This window comes from Asparagus officinalis, chromosome 7, assembly GCF_001876935.1.
Source record: "Asparagus officinalis chromosome 7, Aspof.V1, whole genome shotgun sequence".
NCBI lineage: Eukaryota > Viridiplantae > Streptophyta > Magnoliopsida > Asparagales > Asparagaceae > Asparagus > Asparagus officinalis.
In genome coordinates this window covers 57,326,969-57,335,250 of record NC_033800.1, presented here as the reverse complement: position 1 = coordinate 57,335,250, position 8,282 = coordinate 57,326,969, and the positions used below count along the sequence as shown (strand labels likewise).

The window sequence follows — 8,282 nt, the reverse complement described above, 5'->3', positions numbered from 1 at the left end:
ATTAGAGTTTTAGTTTGGACTTGTGTCGGTATATCTCGGGTACCCGTCTAGATGATTAGATCACATGTTTATGGAATCTGAATTATTCTTTAGGGTTTATTAAAATAGCCCTTAAGTAAATAATTTATATATATTGGTTAATTGAAAAGTACAACTGTAGCGTAGTTATTTATTATAAAGAATAATTATGCAGAGTTTTAATAGTTGCTTTTACTGTGATTATAGACTTTTATGATTATACTAGCACAAACGAATTTCCACTTTCTGCCAAAACTAAAATAAACTCAAATTAAATAAAGACTAGTATTCGCAAGAGGGGCTCTAATTGAACAAATTAAGAAAGGTAGCTAAATATGGTTATTTTTTCTAGTTCCGGTTGTAATTTGAGTGAGGATACATAAGCATGACTTGTAACATAGTAAACCAACTCATGAAGGTTCTTCGCATATGGATAACACAAAGTAGATAAATTGTATACTACTTTATGCTACAAAGAACTAACAATATCAAATACTTAGATACTCATAATTTCTGATAAAACACATGAAGGATCTTAGACTTTTGCGCTTTATAAAGTTGTATCATGTTTGGCAATCTCCTCAAAACTAAGTTAGGATTGATTCTGATCCAGTTTTGAGATAAATTGGTTTTCATTAATCCAAGAGAAGGATAGATGGAAAAAAAACTTGTTTAAGCCTTTTTTTAGCTTATAAAAAATTGTTCTGCTTTCATGTTTAAGCCCTTTTTGCTAATAAAAAAACAAATCTAAAACTTGGCTACGAATGAACCCCCGGTTCTAAGGCTTTGCCAAATACACGTAAGATTTGTAACACGGTCAACATTATCAACATGCAATTGTTTCATGTGTAAGAATATAAGAAACCAACATGAGCTTTAGAGGAGTACTTTTTGGAATGTCATGGGACCTCTTACGAGACAATAAGATAACTAGCAATAGGTAGAACTCAATTTTGTTCGTAGCATGATCTAATAATTTGATCTATAACAATTTGACCTAATAATTTTGGATAAAAAGATAATCTATATTTTTAGCCTATTTTTGACCACTTATGTCTGTTGTGTTGAGTTCGTGATGAATCAAATTGAGTTCGTGATGAATCAAATCAGTTGAGAAGCAGGATTGGATTTGGACTCCAATTAGGATCACCAGTAGAAAAACAACCAATCTAGACGGAACAACCTAGACGGAAAAAATTTTATTCTAGGTTGAATCAAACTAGATGGAAATTTTCCGTCTAAGTTGGTCCGTCTAGTTTGGGTCAAACTAGACAAAAAATTCCGTCTAGTTTGACAAACGAGACGGAAAATACAACCTAGACGGAATTCCGTCTAGGTTGCCTAGGACAACTTAATGCTCAACCGCCAGGCCCCCCTTCTCTCAATCACTCTCCCCCCTCCCCCTTCTCTATCTCTCGTGTCTGTTGTTTCATTTGCTTAAAATGTATGATTTTTCTACTGAGCTTTAGAATTTTTAATTTTATTATTATTTATTATTGAATTTAGTTTAAAAACCCAAATTTATGATAAAAAATAAACGAGTTCAATTCTGAAAACCCTAACTTAACTACATGTTAATTCATGTGAACAACACTAGTAATCATATTTTTTAAACACTTATAAACCCTAACTCATTTAAGTTTCATTCGTGCTATAAGTAGGTGCGATTATTTAAGTTTGTGATGTAAAAATATGTGAAATAATTTTTTTTTAAAAATAGAGTGATATATAACACATTATAACTTTTTATAATGTGTTATAATCCAATTTAGGTGAATAAAAAAATAACGTTATCCCTAGACTTCTGTCCAATAATTACATCTAATTCTTTGGATTTATAATATATAATATACGACTCAGATTTGGGTAGGAGATGAAGTTTTCTCCCGGAAATGAGCATTTATTTTATATTATATGAATAAAAAATTAGTACTGAAATTCGTAATTATTGGATCTGTCCTTCTCGGACGGGTTAGGAATATAGTAGTGAATACATCCAACTTTGTATACTTTGTATATTTTTATTCTTGAAAGTTTTGGCAGCACGTATTTGTTGTTCTCCGTGTACAATAAGCATATGTTGTTCTGCGTTTCGGGTTATTGCTGATACGCATAATAACATCCGCACAGTATACAGGGAGAACAGCGGGTAGGTGCTGCCGAAATTTTTAAGAAATAAAAATATACAAAGTATATAAAGTTGGATGTAAGCACTACTATATTCTTAATGGATAGAAGCCTTCCTATGACAGCTGCTAAATTAGTGTAATTAGTTTCTACGTACGTTTTATATATATTTTATGTAGATAAATATTCATATTGTTAAATGATATATGAACGTATGTTTGATGTGTGTTGAATGTATAAGAGTCATGGATGTATTAGTAGTTATGAGATTAATTGTATTTAATAAAAATATATAATTTACAGATGAGGATAATTCCTAACAAATCTGTTGGCCTCTTTATTTTGATGATGTTTAATAAACAATTTATCACTAATATTGTTTGTCTAGTGTTTGTGTTTATCTATTTATTATAAACAAACAACAAGTTGGAGGATGGATGGAATTACGCATTCACGATCATATCCAATGAAGGTTGACAGAATTGTGGAGTGAAGCCTACGCAAAATTCAAAGTTAAAGATTCAAGTTCAAGCTTCATCCGCAAGTGTACCAAGATAGAGTTTCGTTGAAGATCACAAGCTTGGGTAAATTTAGTTTTAGGTTTTATATTATGTGTGTTAGTATATTAAGCTCAATCATATACACATATACACGTTTTGGTTTTTTATATATATATAGTTATATATATACATATATGTTTTGGTTTGATAGTTTTCATGTTTTAATATGAAACAATTGAATATATGCATATATATGATTTCATTAATATCAATTTTATTTAGTTCAATGAAATCATATTTACTTTTGAAACGTTTGCAAAATATGCAATTTTGTGAAAATATTATTTTCTTGGTTTATGGACTTAATAACAATCATATACATCTTTTATTAAGTCTATATAATCATTTTGTAATATTTCAAAATATGGTTAAGCTAAAATGTCAAAACTCATATGTTTATATTTTCATGTCTTGGACTATTTTGAAAAAATGATGATATTTTTCATTTGGGAGGTTCTTTTTAAAAACCAGTTATTGTAGCATGTTTATTATCATGTCTACAATCATTTCCCAAAGTTTTATATTTTTTAGAATTTATTTGATATTTTTAAACAGGGTTTTAAAATAAAAAAACAACTTTCAAAACCTGTTTTTCATGTATCAGTTTGCGGTCGACCGCCATGGTCCTGGCTTGTGGTCGACCGTGGCGGTCGACCGGATTAAGTCCAGAGAGTTTTGCAGTCGATCGTCACGGTCGACCGGATGTTTTCCTGAGTCCAGAATTTACCTCTGAGCTGCTCGCGGTCGACCGCACGTTTTTCACGGTCGACCGTCGATGCCCAACGACTATAATTTGTACAGAATCTGATTTTTGATTCTGTGAGCTTTTTGGTCTTTTGCTTGGGGATTTTGGCTGAGGTTTTGGGTGGCTATATATACCCCCTTGCTCTCATCCTTCACAAGAATCTAAGAGAATGTTTTAAAAGAGTTTAATAAGGGTTTAAGCTTGTTTTGTGTTTGTTTAAAAGAGTGTTTAAGAGTTTGTTTGTGAAAAAAATTTCATAAGAGTTTGAGGAGATCATCAATCTTGTTTGAGCTTCAATCTACATCCCTCTACTCTTGTTTTAGAGAAATTTTCTTAAACTCTTTATCTAGCTTGTTTATGCTTAATTTGTCATATTTATTTTGCTAGATTAAATTGAGTTTAGACTTGTTTTGATTTATCTCTTTGTTCATACACAACCTACTAAGCTTATTGTATTTACATTCATAGTATAATTTAGGTTGTGTGATTGTGACATTGAGTGTGAGCCTACATTGAGTTCTCATCTATTGTAGAGAACAAATTTGTTACATTGTGAGATTGTAAAATTTTTGGTTAGCTAGAAAACCGAGTATGATGTGTAAACATTATTCGGGTGAGCATAAAAAACCTGGTTATGATAGTGGATTTCTCTCCGGGAGTGGGGAGCGGAGACGTAGGACGGAAGGTCCGAACTTCGTGATCATATTGTGTGTTTGTATTGTTTATATTACTCTATCACAATTGTATCTTTAGTTTAGATTATTTACCCTTGTGTTGTTTATATATCCTTGCATATATTTCACCATATAGGATATATCTTTTTGATCATATTGTATATTCTTGCTCATAACATATTGTATATCTATCTTATAAGAATAATTTATTAATAAGTTTTAATTAGCATAAAATCGGATTAGATTAGCATAAGACCCTAATCACCCCCTCTAGGGTCTAACAAAATCATGAATAGATATCCCACGGTATCATAGATTTCGTGACACATGATACAAGGAGGGATGTGAAGCCTTCATGCGTTATGCGGAAATGAATCCGAGAAATTTAAGAAGCGGTGCTATGTATTGTTCTTGTTGTAGGTGTAGGAATTTGAAGCTGCTGAATATAAATGATATACGGATTCACCTAATGAAATTAGGTTTTGATAAAAAATATAAATATTGGAACTGGCATGGGAAAAGTATTACTAAAGATGAGGATCCAAATATGCATGTTGGTACGTCCGATGGCCAACGAATAAATGACACAGAAACAATGTTGAATGATATTTTTCCTCGACCTACAGAATATGATGTTGATGATAATGTCGAGGATGATATCGGAGATAAAAGTGAAGATGATATTGAAGTTGAAGCTGAAGAGGTAGGAGATGTAGAAAGTGCTAAAAATATTGATGATATGTATTCCTCCGCAGAAATAAAGCGAATAATAGAGCTACTAGAAGATAGTGAAAAGGTCTTATATGAGGGATGTACCGAGTACTCCAGATTTTTATTTATACTAAAACTCCTACATATTAAGACACTTAGCAGTATGTCAGATAATTATTTTGAAATGCTTCTTGATTTGCTTCGGACTGTAATTCCTAGAGGAGATAATAGCATACCCCAAACAACTTATCAAGCTGAGAAGATTGTCTCTGCTCTGGGTCTTGATTATAATAAGATTGATGCATGTCCGAATGATTGTATTTTATACCATAAAGCCAATAAAGATCTTTAAGAGTGTCCGACATGTGGAGTTTCTAGGTGGAAGTAGCGCACAAATTCTTCAACAAGGATTACAACGAAGACAGGGATAACAAAGAAGAAAATTCCAGGTAAAGTGCTTTGATATTTTCCATTGGCTCCTAGATTGTGAAGATTGTACATGAACAAGGAAACGACAAAGAATATAAGGTGGCACAAGGAAGATCGAGTAGATGATGGTAAATTGAGACATCCTACTGATGCTTTAGCTTGGAAGCATGTTGATAAAATTTATCTTTGTTTTGCCAAAGATTGCAGAAATGTGAGACTGAGTCTATCAAGCAACGGATTCAATCCATTTAAGGTAATGAGCTCTGGCTGGTCTACGTGGCCAGTTGTATTAATGCCATATAATTTACCTTCATTGCTTTGTATGAAACAACTGTTTATGACACTTTTATTACAGATACCCGGTAAGTATACACCGGGAAATGATATTGATATCTACTTAGAGTATCTAATTGATAAGCTTAAACAATTATGGTCTGAGGGTATTTTAGTATATGATGGTCATTTAAAAGAGTCGTTTAGATTACGTGCTATTCTATTATGGACGATTAATGATTTTTCAGCTTATGCTAATCTGTCCGGGTACTCTACGAAGGGCAAGTATGCTTATCCTGTATGTGGTCCAGAATTTGAAGCTCTTCAATTACCACATAGTCGAAAGAGTTGTTATTGGTTTAATCAAAGGTGGTTGCCCTTGAGTCATAAGTACAGGAAATTATCAGCTATGTTTGATAGCACAATTGAGAAAAGAATGAAGCTGTGTCAACTGACAGGTAATGAGATCGTAAAATTACTTGAGGGGTTTCCAAAAGTTGTGTTTGGAAAAAATCACTATTCTAAATTTAACCCACTCGGAGTGAGAAATTACTTAAAGTCAAAAAAGCCATTGAAGCATAAGTGAAAGGTCTGTAAAACGCAAGTTGAGGACGAAGGCCAAAAATTACCTAGAGGATGGACTAAATTTAGTATCTTCTTTCAGCTACCTTACTGGCAAAATCTTAAAATCCGACACAACTTAGATGTCATGCATATTGAGAAAAATATATGTTGTAACATAGTATTAACTCTCCTACAAGATGCAAACAAGTCGAAGGATGACCTATGGGCGTGCCAAGATCTGACTGTTTTGAATATCCAAAATGATTTGCAAGCTCAAGATGTTGGCCTTAAAAAATTAAAGTTACCTCTGTCTCGTTTTACAATGTCAAATGAGCAGATGTAATGATTTTGTAAAATTCTCAAATCGATAAAGTCGCCGGATGGTTACTCTGCTAACATTTCAAATAATGTCCAGGTGCAAGAGAGAAAACGGATGGTTACTCTGCTAACATTTCAAATAATGTCCAGGTGCAAGAGAGAAAACTCTTAGGTCTGAAGACCCATGATTATCACTGTCCAGGTGCAAGAGAGAAAACTCTTAGGTCTGAAGACCCATGATTATCACGTTCTTCTCCATCAATTCCTCCCTATTGTAATCCGTAACAATATGGAGAAAGAAGCATCGAAGATTATTATTGAGTATTGTGGAGTTTTTAGAAAATTATGCTCTAAAGTCATAGATGTAGATGAATTTAAAAAACTTGAAGCCGAGGTCCGAGTTACTCTATGCAATATGGAAGTAATATTCCCTCCTTCATTTTTTACAATTATGGTTCATCTTTAATATTCCCTCCTTCATTTTTTACAATTATGGTTCATCTTACCCAGCATCTTGCAAGAGAGGCTAGAATTACCGGTCCTATTACTTATCGTTGGATGTATCTGATTAAAAGGTAATTTATGATTTTTCTTATATTTATTAATTGTATATGCATTTTTAAAATTACTGTGCTAATAATTAACTTTTATGATTCTAAGATACTTGGGCTCCATGAAACACAATGTTCGCAATTGAGCTCGTCCCGAGGGCTCGATAGCTGAAGGATACGTGGCTAATGAATGCTTTGTGTTTGTATCACGTTACATGCGCAAGAAGAAAACCACATCTCAAGCACCTGATAAGGTGAGGAAGCGTGAAAAATATCCGAGATCTCTCTTAGATCAAATTCATGCATATGTGTAGAAAACCTTGATATGTTCGCAGACTATCGAAGGTAACAAATAAAACTAGTAACATAGATGAGAAATATTCATTTTACAAATAGTTTATCAATACAAACTTATATATTGTTTATATAGGAGACATCTGGAGAAGCTTAAGAATGAAACAACCGGTAAGAATGCAGCACATAATATTCAGAAAAGACATAAGAAAGAATTTTCTGATTGGTTAAGAATTGATGTAAGTGTTTTACAATTACATAAGAAAGAATTTTCTGATTGGTTAAGAATTGATGTAAGTGTTTTACAATTAATTATTGAACATTCATAATATAACATCACCTAAATATTCTCAAATTGTTTATCTTAGGTTAAAAAATCACTTCTTGATGGTACTACATTACCAGATAAAATTATTATCCATGCACAACGCCCTTATCATGAAGTGAGATGTTATAATGAGTATTTGGTCAATGGATATAAATTTCGAATGCTAGAGACCGATGATAGGAGGGTAACTCAGAACAGTAGGCTCATGGGCTTGTTTGCTCAAGAATGTTTTTTAAGTATAAAAGATCAGAACCCAATTCTAGCTGACATATTATATTATGGCCAATTAGAAGATATTATTGAGGTAATTTACGGGTTTGGTAAACCAAAACAATGTACTTACACGATTTTGAAGGTTCAGTGGTGTCCTGTAAAAAAGCAAAAGGATCATTATGGATTTACACTAGTCAATCTCCACTGAGAAGTATATACGGATGAGAAATTCATTTTCGCAGAACAAGCTGATTAGTGCTTCTTTGTGAAAGATCCGAATGTCATGTCTAATTAGGTGGTTTTATACAAGGAACCAATATTCGTTGTTCTTCCTAATAACAATGAAAAAAAATATTAAAGAAAGTAAAGATAATTATAGTGAACCAATTGGGTCATCTGATAATGTTTGGCAAGAATTCTCTTACACACAGAATGTGACGCTGGATATAGGTATGAACTATATATGTTACACTGCAT

At 32.6% G+C, this 8,282-nt stretch overlaps 1 pseudogene; it reads right to left on the bottom strand.

Moving 5' to 3' along the window:
• LOC109847186 overlaps positions 1-5,200 on the bottom strand; it is an 8,202-nt pseudogene extending 3,002 nt beyond the window's left edge.